Below are 21963 nucleotides of genomic sequence, written 5' to 3' on the forward strand. Positions count from 1 at the left end.
CAGGCGGCCGTGGAGGTCAAAGCTTTCTTTTGTTATATATTTATGGCAGAGGTTCTTGATTGGTCAGGGCTTGAAGGAATACTGGAAAAAGGGAGGGTATTGAGGCTGAGCAGTAAATTATATCAGGTACGATTAAATGGTGGAGCAGACTCTATGGGGCAAATGGTCTAATTCTGCTTCTAAATCCTACGTTCTCATGATAAGTTACTTTGTCTGAATGTGAAAAAAAATAAATGTTTTTGCCAAGCTGGATTAGCTGAAGATTGAGGTCACGAAGGTCACAGGATAAGATGCAGAAACTTGTTGAAACTTGCTTGTGCGAGCTGACAAAAGCTAGCAGCATTGCATACCAAGAATGAGGTAGTGTTAACTTTTATCCAACACTGTCTTGGTAAAAGAGGAACTGACTGCAGACGTGCAGTTCTAATTTTGTGCACCGACCGGAAGCATTCGTAGACTGTCTGATATCCAACAAATGCTTCTTGAAATCGCTCATTGAGTATATTTGGCTGTTGGCTATTGCCTAAAATTCACAGTATAAATTTAAGAGATAACCTGATATTGGCGGAGTCGTAAGGCAACGGGATCACCTATTGAAGGGTTAACCGTACACCGATGTTTGTGTCTTTATTTCTGTTTGATCCCGGGATAAGTTCTTTTACAATCCAATTCGGTAAAACAGGGTAAATCCGTCGAGAATAATGATGTGGGTCCCAGGGAGAGATGACCGGTTGATTTGATTGTGTAGGACCCATTTTTTGCATTGGTAAGTGTAATAAACATAGACTTGACCATTAAGAATATCCCAGATGGTGGACACCCTGGGAGATGGAAGGTTGGGAGAGACGGAGATGAACTGGAGTGGTGAGAGAGGGAAAGAGAGGAGGAGATTGGGAGCGTGGAACATCGAAGGGGAGGGGGGTATCAGATGGCGTGAGACGCAGGGAGAATTGTCGGTCTGATTTGACCGGGGAAGGTAGATCACGCACGGATAGTAGATGTAACTTTCATGGAATTTAAGAAGGCTTTTAATAAGGTCCAGTTTGCAGACTACATTGGAGGATGCTGTGGAACCCGCGAACACCTCTCTGAGCAGTTTGATTGCGTTCAGCTATATGGTGGTTTGTATGAGAATGTACAAGGAGCTGTTAATAACCTTGCCGAAGAGAGTAATGTTGGTGGTGTTGTCTCTAACTATCCACACGATCAATGTCTCTCATCATTTATACTCCTCTGTCAGGTCACCTCACATCATCCGTCGCTGCAAGGAGAGAACTGCGAGTTCACTGAAACTATTACTAGAAGGCATGCTCCCTAACCCAGGCAAAATCCTTGTAAAGCTCCTCTGTACCATTCCTATAGGTTCCACATTATTCCTGTAGTGTGTTGACCAGAACTGAGCACAGTTTTACAAGTGGGGGGGGGGGGGGTGGGTTTACTGGTGTGCTATAGGGTGTAAAATTACCTCTCGCTGTTGAACTCAATTCCACGGTTGATGATTACGAATGCATCGTATTCTTAAACACAGCGTCAAACTGCGCAGCCGCTCTGAGTGTCTGATGGACTCGGACTCCAAGATCCCTCTGATCGTCCACACTGCAAGGTTTACCATTAGAAATATATTCTGACATTATATTAAACCTACTCAAATGAACAACCTCCCACTTGCCTGGGTTGAACGCAATCTGCCACTTCTCAGCCCAGTTTTGCATCCATAAGACCATAAGATAACGGAGCAGAAGTCGGCGTTTCGGCCCATCGCGTCTGCTCCGACATTTTATCATGAGCTAAACAATTCTCCCATTTAGTTCCACTGCCCCGCATTCTCACCTTATCCTTTGATGCCCTGGCAACTTAGATTACTATCAATCTCTGCCTTAAATACACCCAATTACTTGAAATCCACTGCCGCCCGTGGCAACAAATTCCACAGATTCACCAACCTCTAGATAAAAAATAAATCTTCGCATCTCTGTTCTGAATGGGCGCCCTTCAATCCGTAAGTCATGTCTTCTCGTAATAGACTCCCCCACCATGGGAATCAACTTTGCCACGTTCACTCTGCCTATGCCTATTAACATTAGAAATGTTTCTATCAGTTCCCCCCTCATTCTGCTAAACTCCGAGGAGTGCAGTCCAAGAGCGGTCAAATGCTCCTCATATGTTAACCCTCTCATTCCTGAAATCATTGCAGTGAAGCTTCTCTGAACCCACTCCAAAGTCAGCTCAGCCTTTTTTTAAATAAGGATCCGAAAACTGCACACAGTGCTCCAAGTGAGGTCTTACCAGTACCTTACAGAGCCTCAACATCGCTTCCTTGCTGCTGTACTCTATTCCTCGAGATATAAATGCCAACATTACATACGCATTCTTCACTACCGACTCACACTGGTTAACATTAAGGGTGTCCTGCACGAGGACTCCCAAGACCCGTTGCATCTGAGAATTTTGAATGCTCTCCTTATTTAAATAATATTTTGTTCCTTTATTTCTTACCAGAGTGCATGACGGTACACTTTCCAACATTGTATTTCCTTTGCCACTTATTTTGCCATTCTCCCAATCTATCCATGTCTCCCTGCAGACACTCTGTTTCCTCAACACTACCGGCCCCTCCACCTATCTTTGTATCATCAGCAAACTCAGCCACAAGCCATCTATTCCTTAATCCAAATCGTTGACATACAGAGTAAAAAGAAGTGGCCACCACACGGACCCATGTGGAACACGATTGGTAACCGTCAGCCAACCAGAATGGGATCCATTTATTCCCACTCTCTGTTTCCTGCCAATCAGACAACGCTTTGTCCACGTATGTAACTTTCCCGTAATTCCATAGGCTTTTATCTTTTTTAGCAGCCTTATGTGCGGCACCTTGTTAAAGGCCTTCTGAAATTATGACCCTTCTACAACAACGCTTTGCCTTCTGTGGGCAAGCCAGTTCAGGTTCCACAAAGCAATGTCCCCTTGGATCCCATGCATCCTTTCTTTCTTAATAAGCCTTGCACGGTGTACCTTATCAAATGCCTTGCCGAAATCCTTTAACACTAAATCTACTGTTCTTCCTTCATCAATGTGTATAGTTACATCCTCTGAAAATTCAATCAAGCTCACAAGGCACGTCCTGCCCTTGACAAAGTTATGCTGTCTATTGCTAAACATATTATACCTCCCCAAATGTGCATAAATCCCGCCTCCTACAAAGGATTACTTCGGCAATTTGAACGGGGCACGACTGCGCAAGCGCGTGATAGTTGGCCCGTGAGGCAGTGGAAGAGTTTAAAAAGCGAGCAGATTAACGGAGTGGGGGACAAAGTAGGAATGTTTTGGCTCCACAGGTTTCGGCGAGCAGATGCTGAGGACGAGCTTGCTCCCAGTGAGGTAAGGCCAGGTAATCTCCTTCAATTAATCTAATTGTTTTAGGAGTAGGTAATGGAGGTAGCAGTTAGGGCAGTCCAGTGCTCCGTTAGCAGTATGTAGGAAGTCAGGGCGAGCACAAATGTGCCTGATGATCACACCTGCAAAAGGTGCATCCAGATACAGCTCCTGACAAACCGAGTTAGGGAACTGGATAAACTTCAGAGCATTCGGGTGGCAAAAGGGGAAATAAACAGGAGTTACAGGGAGACACTCACCCCTAAATGTCAGGAGGCAGGTAGCTGGGTGACTGTGAGCGGAGGGAAGAGGAATAGACAGAATGAGCAGAGCATCCCTGCGGCCGTTCCCACCAATAATAAGTATACCGTTTTGGATACTGTTGGTGGGGACGACCTACCAGGGACAATTTGTAGTGGTCACGTCTCTGGCAGTGAGACTGGATCCTCAGCTCAGAAGGGAAGGAGTGAAAACAGGAGAGCAGTAGTGATAGGGGATTCGATGGTTGGTGGGGGGAGAGATAGGAGTTTCTGGGGAAGTGATCGAGAATCCCGGATGCTCTGTTGACTCCCTGGTGCCAGGGTCCGCGATATCTCGGATCGAGTTCTCAGTATTCTCAAGAGGGAGGGTTAACAGCCGGATGTCGTGGACCATGTAGGGAAAATGACGTGGATAGGAAGAAGGAGGAGGTCCTGCAAAGAGTGTTTAGGTAGTTAGGTGCAACGTTGCAGGACAGGATCTCCAGGGTTGCAATCTCAGGATCGCTACCCGTGCCACGTGCTAGTGAGGCCAGAAATAGGAAGATGATGGAGCTAAATACATGGCTAAGGAGTTTGTGCAAGAAGGATGGCTTCATGTTTCTGGACAATTGGGCCTTGTCCCAGGGAAGGTGGGACTTGTACCGACGGGACGGTTTGCACCTGAACTGGTGGCGGACTAACATCCTTGCCGGAAGGTTTGCTAGTGCTGCACCGGGGGGTTATACTAGATTTGCGGGGAGAGGGGAAACAGAGTGTTAGAGCAGATGGTGAGGTGGGGAAGGATAAAGCTCATGCGAGAGCTGCAAGTACAGTACATGGAGTAAAGCCAGATCTATCAATTCAGGAAAGAGAAACAGAATAAAGGGTGTAAAGGTATTTAGGTAGAAGGGCTAAAGTGCGTGTACGACAATGCAAGAAACATAAGAAACAAAGGTGATGACAAATTGTCCATACAATTTCTCAGTTCTATCCATACTGACTCTATATCTCCTGATTCCATGTCACACCTCGCAAGGGACTGAATTTCATTCCTCACCAGCAGAGCCAGCCCACCCCCTCTGCCCACCTGTCTGTCCTTTCAATAGGACGTGTACGCTTGATTATTCATTTCCCAGTGAAAAGTGGCAGATACGTTCACCTCGGAGAAGTGTGAGGTGGTACTTTGGAAGGACGAACTCCAAGGCAGAGTACAAAGTAAATGGCTGGAGGCGTGGTAGTGGGGAGGAGTAGCGTATTCTGGGGGAGGGGTGGTACATGCCTACAGTTCCATGAACGATGCCTCACAGGTAGTTAGGGTAGTTAAGAAAGTCTATGGGGTGTTAGCTTTCATAAGTCGAGTGATAGAGTTTTAAAGTCGCGATGCAAAGATGCATCTCTATAAAATCCTGGTTAGTCCACACTTACTGTACTGTGTCCAGTCTGGTCGCCTCACTGTAGAAAGGATGTTGAAGCACTGGAAAGGGTACAGAGGAGATTTACCAGGATGCTGCCTGGTTTAGAGAGTATGCATTATGGTCAGAGATTAAGGGAACTGGGGCTTTACTCTCTGGAGAGAATGAGGATGAGAGGAGACATGATAGAGGTATACAAGATATTAAGAGGAATAAATAGAATGGACAGCCAGCGCCTCTTCCCCAGGGCACCACTGCTCAATACAAGAGGACATGACTTTAGTGTAAGGGATAGGAAGTTCAAGGGGGATATTAGAGGAAGGTGATTTTTACTCAGAGAGTGATTGGTGGGTGGAATGCACTGCCTGAGTCACTGGTGGAGGCAGATACACTAATGAAATATAAGAGACTACTAGACAGGGAAATGGAAGAATTTAAGCTGGGGGGTTATATGGAGGGCATGGTTTAAGGGTCGGCACGGTATTGTGGGCCGAAGGGACTCTAAAGTGCTGTACTATTCTATGTTCTATGTTGTAACATTGCCATTCATTTCTTATTCGACATTTCCACCCATAAAGCCTCACTTAGACGAATTGTCTTCCCTGTCCTGACTGCCCACCTCGGTGACATTTTCTCAGCCTAGTAATGTCACCCCTCCTCCTTTAATTCCTTCCTCTTTCTCACGACTAAAAGTAGGGAATCCCGAAATATCGTGCTCTCCTGCTTGCTCCTCCTACACCCAATTCTCAGCAATGGCTACAATGTCATAGTTCACTGTATTGATTCATTCCCTGAGCTCAACCGCCTTTTTTAAAGCGTCCTGCAGTAAAATATGCGGAGCTCAGGGCACCAGTCGCATTATGTATAAACTCTTGATATCTGACTTTTTCTACGATCTTAACATCATCTATCTCCATAGCGACTCCGCTCTTTGCTCTGGAGTTCTGAATCGCACCCCCCTGCAACTCGACTTAAGAAACTCTCCCAAAAACTCTCATGCACAGTACTGACAAACCTTCCCGCTAGGATCTCAGTTCCCCTCCAGTTCCGGTGTAAACAGTATTCCATCTCTTATATGCAGATCCCACTTTCCTTGGAAAAAAATACAATGATTCCAAATTTTAGATCCCACCCGCTTACACCACGTACTAATCTGTATTGTCTTCCTATGTCTGGACACACTGGGACGGGTGGTGGTCCTGTCCTTTAATTTCAAAGCTAAATCCATGACCTCACTTTGCAAAACCACCTTCCGGGACATACCGATTACATTTGTACATATATGCTGCTCACACTCTCACTTAAGAATCACAGAGAAGGAATGGTGTGCTGAGAAAAGAGGAAGGAAGTGGAGGAGAGTGGGGCCACAAAAATTGCAGCCGTTGGAGCAGAGCATGTGAGTTACCATTTTCTTGCTCCCTATCTTTGCTTGGAGTTAGTTTAAAACCCGAAATCCACTGACCCATGGCCAGGAGTCACAGACAGAGCGAGATCCCCCCATACAATCCCATCTCTCACTCCTGGAAACATACTCTGAGTAACGCTCCCTCCGCAATGATCCATCACACACAGCTGAGGTCAGTCACAGAGTGCAGCTCCCTCCACACCGTCCCATCACACACTCCGGGGTCATACACGGAGTGAAGATCCGTCCACACCGTCCCAACACACTTTTCCAGGATCAGATAACCAGCGAAGCTCCCCAAATATTATCTCATCTCACTCCCGGAGTCAGACATGTGAAGTACCTCCCGCAACACCGCAGTACACTTCACTAGAATGAGAAAAAGTACGAAATCCTCTCCCTCCTCCGTCTCCCCACTCACCAATACCCAGCCTTTCGTCTTTCCAGTAGTCTCGAACTGTGTGTGTCTCCCGGAGATGGTGTGTGAGTGTGAGCGGATTGTGTGCTGCCGTTAGAGGAAGGAAGGGGAGGAGAGAGGAGGCCAGGGAAAGGGGGGGGGTGAGAATGCAGACACTGATGCAAGTGGTGTGGAAGCACATGACCGGCCTGTGCATGCAGATTTGTGGTGAGATTCAGATCCTGGTGATCGATAGCCATGGTACGGTGGGAGGTGATACACCAGCCATCATCTCTCCATCATACTCCCCACAATTGCCGGTGTCACAGTGTGGCAGGAGAGTGGAGGGACGACGTAGATGGGGAGCGTTTAGCACATGGAGAGTATCACCGAGACGGGGAGGGGCGTATGGGTACGTATGGGATAATGGAGACGGGGAAGTGTGCAGGAGGAGTTTTGGGTCACGGAGATGGGGTTGCTTGGAACTGAGGGATGGGTGACGGAGACGGGAAGTAGTGTAGGGGAGAAAGTTTGACGGGGTTTAGAGGGATTTTGCAGAGGGAGGGTGTTAAAGTGTTTTCGATTGTTTTGGAATTACATTGCATGTTAACGTTATACCAATATGTCCTTCCTATCGCACCCTCGGCATCCCTAATGACCCTGAGTTCATCCATTTCCATTTTCAACTCCTCAACGCGGAGTGTTAGAAGCTGCAGCTGGATACACCTAAGACCATAAGACTCAGGAGCAGAGGTCGGCCATTCGGCCCATCGAATGTGCTCCGCTATTTATCATGAGCTGATTCATTCACCCATTTAGTCCCACTTTCCACACCTTCTCACCATAACCGTTTGATGCCCAGTAGCCCTGGCTACTCAGATACCTATCAATGTCTGCCTTAACTACACCCGATGACTTGGCCTCCACTGCCTACAGTGACATCAAATTCCAGAGATTCAACACCCTCTGGCTAAAAGAATTTCTTCGCATCTCTGTTGTGAATGGGCGCCCTTCAATCCTTCATTCATGCCCTCTCGTAATAGACTCCCCCACTATGGGAAACAACTTTGCCACATCCACTCTGTCCATGACTTTCAACATTCGAAATGTTTCTATGAGGTCCCCCCCTCATTCTTCTAAACTCCAAGGAGTACAGTCCAACAGCGATCAAACGTTCCTCAAATGTTACCCTCTCATTCCCGGACTCACTCTAGTGAAATATCTCTGAACCCTCTCCAACATCAGCACATCCTTAATTAAATAAAGAGTCTGAAACTGCACACAGCACTCCAAGTGAGATCTTACCGGTGCCTTATAGAGCTTCAACATCACACCCTTGCTCCTATACTCTATTCTTCTAGAAGTAAACACCCTTGCTCCTATACTCTATTCTTCTAAGAAAGTAAACAATAGGTGCAGGAGTAGGCCATTGGTCCCTTCGTGCCAGCACCCGCTAATCAATGTGATCAGGGCTGAACATCCACAATCAGTACCCTGTTCCCTGCCTTCTCCCAATATCCCTTGACTGCGCTATCTTTAAGAGCTCTAATCTAACTCTTTCTTGAAAGCATACAGATAATTGCCTCCGCTGCCTTCTGAGGCAGAGCATTTCATAGAACCACAACTCACTGGGTTATTTTTTTTTCCTGAACTCCGTTCTAAAATGGGCTGCTCCTTATTCTTAAACTGTGGCCTCTGGTTCTGCACTCCCCCATCATCGGGAAAATGTTTCTGCCTCTAGCGTGTCCAATCACTGAATAATCATATATGTTTCAATCAGATTCCCCTTCCCATCCTTCTAAATTCCAATGTATACAAGTCCAGTCGCTCCAATCTTTCAACACCTGACAGTCCCGCAATCCCGGGAATCAACGTCGTGACCTATGCTGCGCTCCCTCAATAGCAAGAATGTCCTTCCTCAAATTTGGAGACCAAAACCTGAAACACAATACTGTAGATGTTGTCTCACGAGGGCCCTGTGCAACTGCAGAAGGACCTCTTTGTTCCTATACTCAACTCCCCTTGTTATGAAGGCCATCATGCCATTAGCTTTCTTCACTGCCTGCTGTACCTGCATGCATACTTTCAGTGTCTGATAAACAAGGACACCTAGATCTCATTGTACTTCCCTTTTCCTAACTTGACACCATTCAGATAGTCTAGTGGTTCTTGTCCTCTCTCTCTCTCTCCTCTCTCTCTCTCTCTCTCTCTCTCTCTCTCTCTCACTCTCTCTCTCGTCTCTCTCTCTCTCTCACTCTCTCTCTCTCTCTCTCTCTCTCTTCTCTCTCTCTCTCTCTCTCTCTCTCTCTCTCTGTCTCTCTCTCTCTCTCTCTCTCTCTCTCTCTCTCTCTCTCCTCCTCTCTCTCTCTCTCTCTCTCTTTCTCTCTCTCTCTCTCTCTCTCTCTCTCCTTGAGAGTAGGAGCGGGGGAATGTGGGATTTTACCTCACCTTTCCTGCTGGTCAACAGTTGGCAGGATAATTTGCTTTCGGGATAGAGCTGTTGTTGTTCAGGATGCACGTATTCCTGAGACAGTTCCTGAGACAGGTGTTCTGGCAGAGGTCCCGAAGGGAATTCACGATTGTCCTGGATTCAAGGGTCGAATACAACTCAAGGACGTTTAGTCGATATTGGCTCCGGGTCCAGTTCATCTCCTGATATTGTTCCCCCATGAGTCAGCTGGTCTCGTTCGGAAGAGATCAGGGAGAGGCGAAACTCTGTCAAGAAGAAAAGAGAAATTTACAAAAGTGTCGAAGGCTAGCTAATATCTAAATGATTATAAGGCTAGCATGAAGGATCTTAAGAGGGAAATTAGGTGAGCCAGAAGTGGCCATCTGAAACTTTGGCGGTCAGGATTAACGAAAACTCCAAGACATTCTACAAGTACATGAGGATCAGGAGGATAAGACGTGAAAAGAATAGGACATATCAAGTGAGACAGTGGAAAGGTGTGAATGAAACCGCAGGAAATAACAAAGGTACTTAATGAAAACTTTGCTTCAGTATTCACTATCGAAAGGATCTTGGTGATAGCAGTGATGACTTGCAGCAGACTGGAAAACTTGAGCTTGTAGGTATTAAGAAAGGGATGTGCTTGGGCTTTTGGAGATCATCAGGTTCGATAATTCACCCAGTCGGTTACAAGTTTACATACACCTCGGGTGAAAGTCATTAAAACTTATTGTTTAAACACTCCACAGATTTCATATTCGCATTACTACAGTTTAGGCAAAACGTTGAAAACATTTGCTTTGTGCATGACATGTGTAAATCTTCCAGCAATTGTTTACAGACAGATTATTTCACTTTTAATTGACTATATCACAATTCCAGTTGGGTCAGAAGTTTACAAACAACAAAATAAAGCAGTCAAGACGTCAGAATCGAAAATGTGGACCTCCACAAGTCTGATTCCAAACGCCTGAAGGTTCCCTCGATCATCTGAACAAACAGTCGAAGGCAAGTATAAACACCATGGGACCATGCAGCTGTCATACCGCTCAGGAAGGAGACGCATTCTGGTTTCCTGCAGATTAAAGTACTTCGGCGCAAAAAGTGCAAATCAATCCTAGAACAGCAAAAGACCGTGTGAAGATGCTGGAGGAAACAGGTAGACAAGTGTCTATATCCACAGTAAAACGAGTCCTATATCGACATAATCTGAAAGGATGCTCAACAAGGAAGAAGCCACTGCTCCAAAATCGCCATTAAAATCCAGACTTCTGTTTGCAAGTGCACGTGGGGACAAAGATCTTACTTTTTGGAGAAATGTTCTCTGGTATGATGAAAGAGAAATTGAAATATTTGGCCATAATGACAATCGTTCTGTTTGGAGGAAAAACAGTGAGACTTGCAAGCCGAGGAACACCATCCCAAACGTTAGGCATGGGGGTGGCAGCATCATGTTGTTGGGGTGCTTTGCTACAGGAGGGACTGGTGAACTTCACAAAATATATGGCATCACGAGGAAGGTAAATTATGTGGATATGTTGAAGCAACATCTTAAGACATCAGCCAGGGAGTTAAATCTTGGTGGAAAATTGGTCTTCCAAATGGACAATGACCCTCAAGCATGTTTTCAAATTTGTGGCAAAATTGCTTCAGGACAACAAAGTCAAGGTATTCGAGTGGACATTACAGAACGCTCACCTCAATCCGATAGAAATTTGTGGGTAGAACTGAAAATTGTGTGCGAGGCAGAAGGCCTACAAACCTGATCCAGTTACACCAGCTCGGTCTGGAGGAATGGAACAAAACAACTTATTGTGAGAAGCCGGTGGAAGACTACCCAAAAAGTTTCACCCAAGTGAAACTATTTAATGGCAATGCTACCAAATACTAACAAAGTGTATGTAAACATCTGGCCCACTGGGAAAGTGGTAAAAGAAATAAAACGCGTAATAAATCATTCTCTCTACTATTATTCTGACATTTCACATTCTTAAAATAAAGTAGTGATCCTAACAGACCTAAGGAAGGGAATGTTTTCCTAGGATTAAATGTCAGGAATTGTAAAAAAAATCTGAGTTTAAATGTATTTGGCTCTGGTGTATGTAACCTTCTGCCGTCAACTGTACGTGTTATGCATAAATAGAAAGATAGCATTCATATGCAGGATATCAGTAAAAATACATTCATTCACACACACACACACAACCACACACACACACACACACACACACACCACACACACACACACACACACACACACACACACACACACACACACACACACACACACACACACACACACACACACACACACACACACACACACCTTGAGCCTCCGGGCACTTCTGTCTTTTGCCGAGCGAACTCTGTCACAGGTAATTCTGGGGAGTATGAGGGAGAGTTGACGTCTGGAGTTACACCTCCCCGTTACACCGGATATCTATTACCAGGATCTGAGCCTTTCCACAGCTTGACAGGCACAGGCCGATCGAATGGTTCCACACCACTTGCATCAGTGTCTGCAACTTCACCACCCTTTCCCTGGCCTCCTCTCTCCTCCCCTTCCTTCCTCTAACGGCAGCACACAATCCGCTCACACACACACACCATCTCCGAGAGACGCACCACAATTCAAGACTACTGGAAAGCCGAAAGGCTGGGTGTTGGTGAGTGGGGAGAAGGGAGGTGGGAGAGTGTTTCGTACTTTTTTTGTGATTCTAGTAGAGTGTGCTGCGATGGTGCGGGAGGTAATTCACATGTCTGACCCCCGGGAGTGTGATGGGATAATATTAAGAGAGCGTTGCTGGTTATGTGACCCTGGAAGTTTGTGATGCGACGGTGTGGGCGAGCTTCACTCTGTGTATGACCCCGGAGTGAGTGCTGGTACAGTGTGGAGGGCGCTGCACTCTCTGTCTAATGCCGACAGTGCGTGATGGATCGTTGCGGAGGGGAGCGTTACTCAGTGTATGTTACCAGGGAAGTGTGATGGGATTGTATGGAGTGATTCTCGCTCTGTCTCTGACTCCTAGTCATGGGTCAGTGGATTTCGGCTTTTAATCAGTCCAATCAGAGATAGTGAGCAGGAAAATGGCAACTTACACGTTCTGCTCCAAAAGCTGAATCTGACCCATTTCTCTGGCCTGTACACTCCTCCCCTTCCATCCTGTTTTCTCAGCACACCATTCACTCTCTATGATTATCATGTGGGTGAGTGAGCAGCACGATGTCCTGTTCCATATCGATACAATGAAATCGGTATGCATAGGAAGGTGGTTCTGCAAAGTGAGATCAGGGATTTTGCAATTAAATGAAAGAACAACAGCCCTACCCGCCCTATTGAGTCCGTCCCAGAAAACGACAGGAATCAAAAGTTTGAGCATGATGCGACTGGTGCCCTGACCTGCGTATATTTAAAAGCAAGAAGCTTTAAAGAAAGGGCTGGGGAAATGAATCAACACATTGAATTATGACATTGTAGACATTGTTGAGAATTGGGTGTAGGGGGAGCAAGCAGGAAATCACGACATTTCGGGATTCCCTGTTTTAGACATGAGTAATCTGAAGGAATTACAGGAGGAGGGGTGACATTACAGGGCTGAGAAAATGTCATCGCAGTGCACAGTCAGAACTCGTCTCGGTGAGGCTTCAAGGGTGGAAATGAAGAATAAGGAATGTATGACGGTGATTATGGGGCTACATTATAGACCAGACAACAGTCCGCTGGAAGAAGAGGAAAAAATCTGTCGAGAGATCGCTGACTGTTGCAGGAAAAGTAAGATTGTGTTAGGAGGTGATTTCAGCTTTCCACCTGTTGACTGAGTCCCATACTGAAACAGGACCAGTGGGACAGTGTTTGTCAAACATGTTCAGCGGAAGATTCCGTAATAAGTACGTAGAAGTCCTAACGAGAGAGAACAACGCTTAATCTCCTACCAGGGCATGAAACAAGTCAGGTGTCAGAGGTTTTTGCAGGGTGTTCTTTGTATCCAGTCATGATGATCATAGAAGATACGACAATACAACACAAGTACAGGCCCTTCGGCGACAATGTTTTGCCGGCCATTAATCCATTAATGGATAATACGAGGGATATAACATTAAGGTAACTGGAGGAAATTGTAGAGGGATTTCCGATGTAAGGCTTTTTTTTCCCTTTCGCTTACACAGAGAATGCTCCGGGCTTCGCACATGCTGCCAGAGCCGGTGTACTTGACTGAAAGATTACGGGAGTTTAGGCGACACCACTGAATGAAAGTGAAATAGAGGATTATACAGAGGAGTCATTTGTTATATCTCGGAATAGGTTCAGTGACGGTGGGACTGGTGCAGAAAAGGCGGCTTGCATCTGAACTGAAAGGAGAGTAATGTCCCAGCGGCAAGGTATGTTAGTGCTGCACGCCAGGTATGGGGGGGGGGTGAGGTGGTGTAATTTTAATAACCAGGGAATGCGACCAGACTGCCAGATCACTGGAGAACTCACCTAGTGAGGTGTTCCCTGTCCAAAGGTTTTCGAGGAATGAATTAGTAGAGATCGCAAACTGTTGAACGAAGCAAAAGGTGATGAGAGGTGATTTTAACTTTCCAGATTTTGACTGGGAATCCCACACTGTAAAAGGACTGGGGAGAGTAGAGTTGGTCGAATGTGTTCCGGTTAGTTTAGTACATCAGAACCTGGAAGTCAGAAACGTGAGAGTGTGCAATACTTGATCTGTTTTTAGGAAACGAGAGAGATCCGATGAGAGACGTTTGCGTAGGGGACACTTTCCAGTCAGTGATCCGAATGCCATTAGACTCAAAGTAAATATGCATAAAAGAGGTCTGGTCCGCTCATGTGGGTCTGGTCTACAACCAGGCGTGTTTGGTTACGGTGTAAGGTGCAGACATAAAGGGGGACGATGTGAAACTTCTTCACTCAGAGGGTGATGAGAGTGTGGGATGAGCTGCCGGAACGAGTGGTTTATGTGAGCTCGATCTCGACGTTTAAGAGATAGTTTAGAAGGAAGGGGTATGGTCGTATGGTCCCGGTACAGGTCGATGGGAGTAGGCAGTTTAAAAAGCTCGGCCGAAGGGCCTAATTCTGTGCTGTACTTTTCACTGACACTTTAACTCTGACTCTTTGATTCCTTGGTCGCTAATTTGCCACAGACCATAGGTTGATCACACAGAAGTAAATATCAGAAGTTGAATTTTTCCACCTAAATTCACGAAGAAAATTCGCGGATATTTTTGGGTATGTTTCGAGGTGGTTACAAACTGCCCCGCCCACTGCTCCAACCGCTCCCTCTCGCCGATCTGGGAAGAGGCCAGATGATGGATTGATTTGGAACATGCGGGTTGTTTTTCTGTGAGAATCGGGGCTCAGGTATGTGTGTCAGTAGCTGTCTGGCCCTGCACATTCTTCAGAACAGGGAGCGGCCTTTCTGCTGAAACCAAATCCAGCCTGTTCGACGATTCGCTCTCATTCGACTCTGAACAAAATCACTTTAATATTGTATTTAAGCATTTCTTGAATAGATTCGAATTGCATTCCTCTGAATGAAGAAGCTCTCACAGAGGTAGTCAAAATGAGGGGTGTTGATAGCATAAATGCAAGCAGTCGGTTTCCACTGAGGTTGTGTGGAGCTACAAGCAAGAGGTCATGGGTTAAGGGTTGAAGATGAAAAGGTTAAGGAGTCCATGAGAGGAACCATCTTCACTAGGCGGGTCGTGAGAGTGTGGAACGAGCTGCCAGCTACACATGTCCATGCGAGTTCGATTTCAACATGAAGAGATAGTTTGGATGGAAGGGAAAAAGAGGGCTTTGGCTCGGTACAGTTCGAAGGAATGAAACAGTTTAAGTGGCTGAGCCGAAAGGCGTGGTTCTTGAACCACAGAGCATTACAGCACAGAAACAGGCCTTTTGGCCCTTCTTGGCTGTGCCGAAACATGTTGTTGCCTAGCCCCACTGATCTGCACCTGGGCCATATCCCCCCAAACCCCTCTAATCCATATACCTGTCCAAGTTTTTCTTAAATGTCAAATGTGAGCCCGCATTCACCACTTCATCTGGCAGCTCATTCCACACTCCCACCACTTTCTGCGTGAAGAAGCCCCCCCCCCCCCCCACGTTCCCTTTAAACTTTTGCCTCTTCATCCTTAACTCATGACCTCTGTTTTATTTTTCTCCCTGGCCTCAGTGGAAAAAGCCTGGTTGCGTTTATTCTATCTACACCCATCATAATTTTATACACTTCTGTCAAATCACTCCTCTTTCTCCTACGCTCCAGGGAATAAATTCCTAACCCATTCATCCTCGTCGTGGCTACGGTCAATTATGGATAACTCTGAACATCCTCTACATAGCACCATCCAGAGACAGAGAAGCAGTTTCAGCGACAGGTTACTATCGATGCAATGCTCCTCAGACAGGATGAAGAGGTCAATACTCCCCAATGCCATTAGGCTTTACAATTCAACCGCCAGAACTTAAGAACTTTTTAAAAGCTATTATTAATGCTTTTTGAGATAGTGATTTAGATGCATATCATATTTTTTACTGAGTTAAGTATTGTATGTAATTAGTTTTGCTACAACAAGTGTATGGGACATTGGAAAAAAAGTTGAATTTCCCCATGGGGATGAAAAAAGTATCTATCTATCTATCTATCTATTTTTCTCTGTAACTCAGTTTCTCAAGTCCCGTCTACGTTCCTATGTCTCCATGATCTCTGATTCAAAACAGAGGAAACGGGTTGATTAAACAAAGATCAGAAAAAGTTAGCAGAAATTTAATTTTTCACAGATTATATTCCCCAATAATATTCTAAGAACTAGTATATGTTCTGAAGTCTTTTCAAGTTGCCACTTCTTGCTACACCACACGCTGATCTTCGTAACCATGGTAACGCACAAAATTGTGGAGGAACTCAACAGGAACGGTAGCATCTTTGAAACTGATAAATAAGTCGAACTTTCGGGCCAAGACTTTCAGTGGGGAACTGGAAAGGAAGAGTGAAGGCGGCAGATCATGGACTGATTTAGAAGATGCGGGTGGTTGTTCTGTGAAACTCGGAGCTCAGGGTCTGTGTGTTTTCATCCGCTGGACCCGCACATTCCTCGGAACAGGGAGCGGCCTTTCTACTGAAACCAAATCCAACCGGTTCAACAACTCACTGTCATTCAGGTGTGAAATCATTCACTTTTATAATGTATTTAACAATTTCTGCTGCAGGGAAGGCCGATAGAACCATTAATTTTTCTTAAGAACCTGGGGTCTCGAACCCGCAACGTTACCCGTTACCGTGTTGCGAGTGTTTGCTGCGAGTTTCCAGCATTTTACGTTCCCCTCGGACTCGCATCATCTGCAAGTATTCTACAAGCTTTTTTCAGGATCCCTTCAAATAGTTAGTCCGTGGCATTCCTTACTGCAACATTAACTTGGCTATGTTCCCAGTTACCGTTGTCAGTAATTTTTAAATGTTTCCTGTAACCTTGAGTGTAAGGGGGAGGGAGAGGCTGATGGAAAGGAGGAGAGTGCGGTTTGATGGAGTGAGCAGGCGGAGGAGGGGCAGGATGAGAGTGTAGAAGTTGGAGAGGGGTAAGAGGAGGGTCGGGTGAGGGAGAGGAAGGGTTGTGGACGAGGCGGGCGAGTGGGAAGGGTGACAGAGAACTGCAGTGAGCAAGAATGGTGAGTGATTGGGACGCATAGGAGAGAGGAATGAGTGAGGTGGGCGGCAAGGAGAGAGGGGTGTGTAGGGATACTCTTTGCATCTCGTAATCACAATGCCACCAGATTCAAAGCAAATATGGAAAAGGGTATCTGCGTGGGTTCAAATTAGAATTTGGAAGGGAAAATTTTGATGGTATCGGAAATGACACTGTAGAAAGGACAGGCCATTTTTTTGGAAAAGGCGTTCTAATAAGCGGGGACATACCAAGGTAAAATTTTGAGAGTATGAAGTATGTATGTGCCTATCACAATAAAAGGTAAGTGGTTTGAGGAATCTTTTTTTGAGAGAGAGATGTTGAGTCTCTGGTTACGCGATAAAAGGATGATTTCACCGCAGTATTTTACCATACCCATACAGTACCACAGATTTTACCATACCCACCACAGTAGTTATGGGCAGATAGGTAATGATTGAGTGTACGAAATGCAAGTTAACACTTAGAAAGAAATCAAGTGTGCTAAATGAACGCTTTGGGTGAAGGCCAGTACTAACGGATCATACAGATCAGAACAAAAGGATTGCAAGGGACAGTATTGGTCCTCTGAAGGATCAGAACAGTAAACCATACATGCAGCCAAAGGAGAATGGGGAGATGAAGAGATGGAAGAAATGGATTTCCTGCATCTGAATTTACTCGGGACAACGATACAGAGTGTGTATATGTCGTGAGGTCCTGGATCCTATGTGGATTAGAGAGGATCCTCTGTTTCAGAAAAGGTCTAAAGCTCTGTGAGAATGTTATAGGCAGGTGAGTCTGATATCAGTAGTGGGAAAGATATTGGGAGCTATTCTAAGGGATAGGATATTTGAATTATTTGATGGACATTGACTGATTATGGATAGTCAGCATGGCGTCGTAAGTGGTTGGTCTTGCCTCTGCTATCTTATAGATACTTTTGAGCGTGCTACCACAAAAGTTGATGAAGTCAAGCCAGTGGAGATATTCTTCATCGAATTTAGAAAGGAATTGCCAAGGTCTCGCATGGGTGGACTCTCAAGACGGTCCAGTCACAAGGCATTCAGTAAACTGGGTGAGACATTGTCTTGGTGGGAGAAACCGGAGAGTAGCAACATCTGGTTACCTCTCTGACTGGAGCCTGTGACTAATAAAAGCTGCAGAGATCAGTGCTGGCTCGGTTGGTCTTCGTCATCGAAAGCAACAATCTACATGACACTGTAGCTATTTGGATGTTGCCGGGTCTGAATGACCTGAGTTAAAGGACAAATTGAATAGGTTGGAAGATTGAGAGGATATTTGATCGAGGTATTCGAAATTATGAGGCAGATAGGTAGGATAAGTGCAAGCAAGCTTTCTCCACTGGAACTGCAATCAGAGGTCATGGGTGAAGGGTGAAAGATGAAAAGTTTAAGAGGAACATTAGCGGAAACCTCTTGGCTCAGACGGTTATGGAAGGAGCGGCCAGCAAGGATAGTGCATGCGCAAACGATGTCGCTGTTTAAGCGATCGTTTGGTGGGTAGGGTTATGGTGGACTGTGGCTCACACTCAGACCGGTGAGATTAGGCAGTTTAAATTCCTCCGCCGAAGCGCTGTTTCTGTGCAGTACTGTTCTATGACTCTTTGACTCCTCGATCTCCGATCCATAATGCAGACAACAGACTGATTAAATGATGGCCCAGAATAATTATCAAAAGTTGAATTATTCACACCTAATTCCCCAAGAATATTCCAAAAGTGCAGATTGCTTGAAGTCGTTTCACACTGCCCGTCCCACTGCACCACACGCTCCCTCTCGCCGATCTTTCGTACCCACGGAACACACTCAAGATTTTGGAGGAACTCAGCAGGTCAAGTAGCATCTATGAAACTGAATAATAATTTGATGTTTCGGGCCGAGATCCCTCTGTGGAATTGGAAAGGAAGGGGGAAGAGACCAGATCATTGACCTGGACGATGCGGGTTGTTGTTCTGAGCTCAGGGTCTGCGTTCCCGCTCTGCTGGTCCGGGCACATTCCTCAGAACAGGGAAGGGCTCTTTTCTGAAATAAAATCTAATCAGTTTAACAATTCGCTCTCCTCCGGGTGTGAACAAGGTCACTTTATATATTGTATTTAACCATTTCAGCCGCAGGGTAGAGTGTTAGAAACTTTAACGTGTTTTAAAGAACATTTCCTAGTGTCTCGAACCCGTGAGGTTACCATTTACAGTTGCTGCCCTGTTCGCTGCAACTTTCCAGCATCTTGTGTTTACCTCAGACTCGCATCGTCTGCAGTTGGGTTAAAAAATCTCCAAAGATCTTTTAAATAAATCAGTCCATGGCTCTCCCAATCGCGACTTCCCTTAATGTGAAGGACATCACTTCGGAGCTGGAACCTGCCGCGTTCCCAGTTACAGATTCCTCGAATTGTTTCAGTGCTGTCGAGGTGAGGGTGAGGGGCAGGAGCAGAGTGAGGTGTGAACAGGATGAAGATGAAAGTGAGTGTAAGGGGAGACAGCAGGGAGACAGAAACTCAGAGGGGGAGGGTTAGAGAGAAAAGGGGAGGGAGAGGGAGATAGAGAGATGGGAGAGAGAGCTGGCGAGGGGGAGCGATAAAGGGAGAGAAATGGAGTGGGCGGTTGGTGAAAGGTTGAGTGAGAAGGGGAGAGAGGTGTGGAGATTGAAAGAAATGGGAGAGAGGAGGAAACAGAGGAAGGAATAAGGTGCTGTGTGTGACCCAAGGGAGAGTGTGAGGGATAGGAGTAAAGATGGAGTGACATTGTGTGAGTTAGAGAGAGGGGCTGAGGATTGTGAAGTGAGAGAGGGAGTAAGGGAGGAGTGTTGAGTACGTGGGGGTGTGGTGGGATGGGTGACGGACAGGGTAGTGTGCACGAAGGGCTGAGTGATTGGGGAGGTGAGGAGAGAGGGATGAGTAAGATGGTTGACAGGCGTGTGCCGTGTGGACTATGCAGTGAAGATGGAGGGTGACTGAGATGAGCGGCGAAGAAAAATAGGTGAGTGAGAATGCCGCCAATGAAAGAGGGGTGAGGAAGGGTTCGAGGTAGGACTGAAGGTGTGCGGTGCAGAAAGCAGGTGAGTACGAGCAAGCAGGGGTGAGGGTGAATGGTGGTGAGTTAGGAGGGGAGAGGGAGAGGGATATAGAAGAGACCACAGTGAGAGAGACATGGATGAGTGAGAGAGGCACTGAGTCTGGTCAGAATTATCAGACAAACTATTTATCCATTCACAGAGGCACGGATGTTAGTCATGGTCTATCACACATCACTGAACAAATCCACAGTGAGGTTACAGTTCCCTGTCTCGCGATTCCTCATGGGGAGTTTTGCCGCACACTGTTCCCCGTCTCCATCCCCGAGCGGGTGTTTTACCATGCACGGTTCCCAATCTCCGTAACCCACATGGGCACAGTCGCGATTCCCAGTCTCTCTATCTCGTTAAGCGCTATTATCAATCACCATATCCCAATCCGGGAGCTTTACCGTACATGATTCACAATCATCATATCCAACACCGGGCCTTTTGCTGTGCTGGGTTCCCAGGCTTCCTGTCAAACTATTAGTCTGCTAAGACACATTGACCTGCTCTCCATCCCCTACCATCCATGTACTTATCCAGGTTTCTCAGACAGATGTTGTTAGGACCACAGACAAAGTCAGGAATCGCAGGTTAACCACGGTGCGAATAATGTTCTGAGCTGCGTACATTTCAGTGCCTGAAGTATTGAAGGAAAGGCCGATGGTCTCAGGGCATGGATCAACACGTGGAATTATGACATTGTAGCCATTGGTGAGGCTTGGTTGCAGGAGGGGCATGACTGGCTGCTCTGGGTTTCCATTGTTTGAAATGGGGGAGGGGTGGCAGGAAAATGTCCCGGCAGTGCTCAGTCAGGAAAGACTGGAGAACTCCTCTGGCGAGGCATTATGGGCAGAACTGAGGAATAAGAAAGATACGACCACATTAATGGGGCTATATTACAGACAACCCAACATTCTGTGGGATTTAGTGGAGCAGATTTGCTGAGAGATTGCAGTCTGTTGTAGAAACATACTTTGTGATGGGAGGTGAATTTAACTTTTCTCATATGCACTGGGACGCCCATACTGTAAAATGACTTGATGTAATAGATGGACCCCATACAGATTAGAGAGAAGGAGTTTTTGCTGTCTTAGGGACGATGAATCTGCAGGACCTGACAAGGTCCTCCCCTGCATGGTTTGGAGGCAAGCGCAGAAATTGCAGGGCCCGAGCAGAGATCTTAAATCATCCACAGCGACATGTGAGGGAGCGGAAGACTGGAAGATAGATAATGTTGTTCCACTGCTTCAGAAAACCTCCAAAAATAAACCAGGAAATTGGAGGCCGGGAATCCTGATGTAAGTAGTGGGAAAGTCATTGAAAGCTATTGTAAAGGACCAGATCTGTGACTATGTGGATAGACTTTGACTGATCCGGGATGGTCAGCATGGCGTTGTGCCTGGTAGGTCGAGCCTCAGCGTTCTTATAAAAGACAAGACAGTGGATGCTGCCGACGTGGACTTTAGCAAGGCATTTGCCAAGATTCCACTTGGGAGCTTAGTCAAAACGTTTCAGTTGCTGGACACTCAAAATAAGGCAGTAAATTGAACGGGACAGTGGTTGGGTGGGAGAAGCCGCGATGTGGTCGTAGATGGCCGCCTCTCTGACTGGAGGCCTGTGAACAATGGAGTGCTGCAGGGATCAGCGCCGGCTCGGCTGTTCTTTGTCATCAAAACCAACACTCTGGATGATAACGTGGTCAACTGGATCAGCAGATTTACAGATAACGCCAAGATTGGAGATGCCGGGATCAGCATCTACGGAACTGGATAATGTCGATGCTACAAGCAGAGACCCATCAGTGAAATTGGAAATGAAGGGGGAAGAGGACATATTATGGATTGATTTGAAGGTTCGGGCTGTTGTTCTGTGAAACTCAGTGCTCAGGGCCTGTGTGTGAGCGGCTGCCTGTTCACGCACATTCCTCAGAACAGGGAGCGGCCC

General features: G+C 46.2%; 1 protein-coding gene across 1 annotated transcript in view; it reads right to left on the minus strand.

Moving 5' to 3' along the window:
* The window catches only part of LOC140724337 (uncharacterized), a 38473-nt gene extending 28960 nt beyond the window's left edge, over positions 1–9513 (minus strand). The window contains exon 1 of the mRNA XM_073038790.1: positions 9277–9513. The gene's annotated coding sequence lies outside the window, so the exon portion shown is untranslated. The remainder of the gene's footprint in view (positions 1–9276) is intronic.
* Positions 9514–21963: the final 12450 nt, after the last annotated feature.

This window comes from Hemitrygon akajei, unplaced genomic scaffold (assembly GCF_048418815.1).
Source record: "Hemitrygon akajei unplaced genomic scaffold, sHemAka1.3 Scf000189, whole genome shotgun sequence".
Lineage (NCBI taxonomy): Eukaryota > Metazoa > Chordata > Chondrichthyes > Myliobatiformes > Dasyatidae > Hemitrygon > Hemitrygon akajei.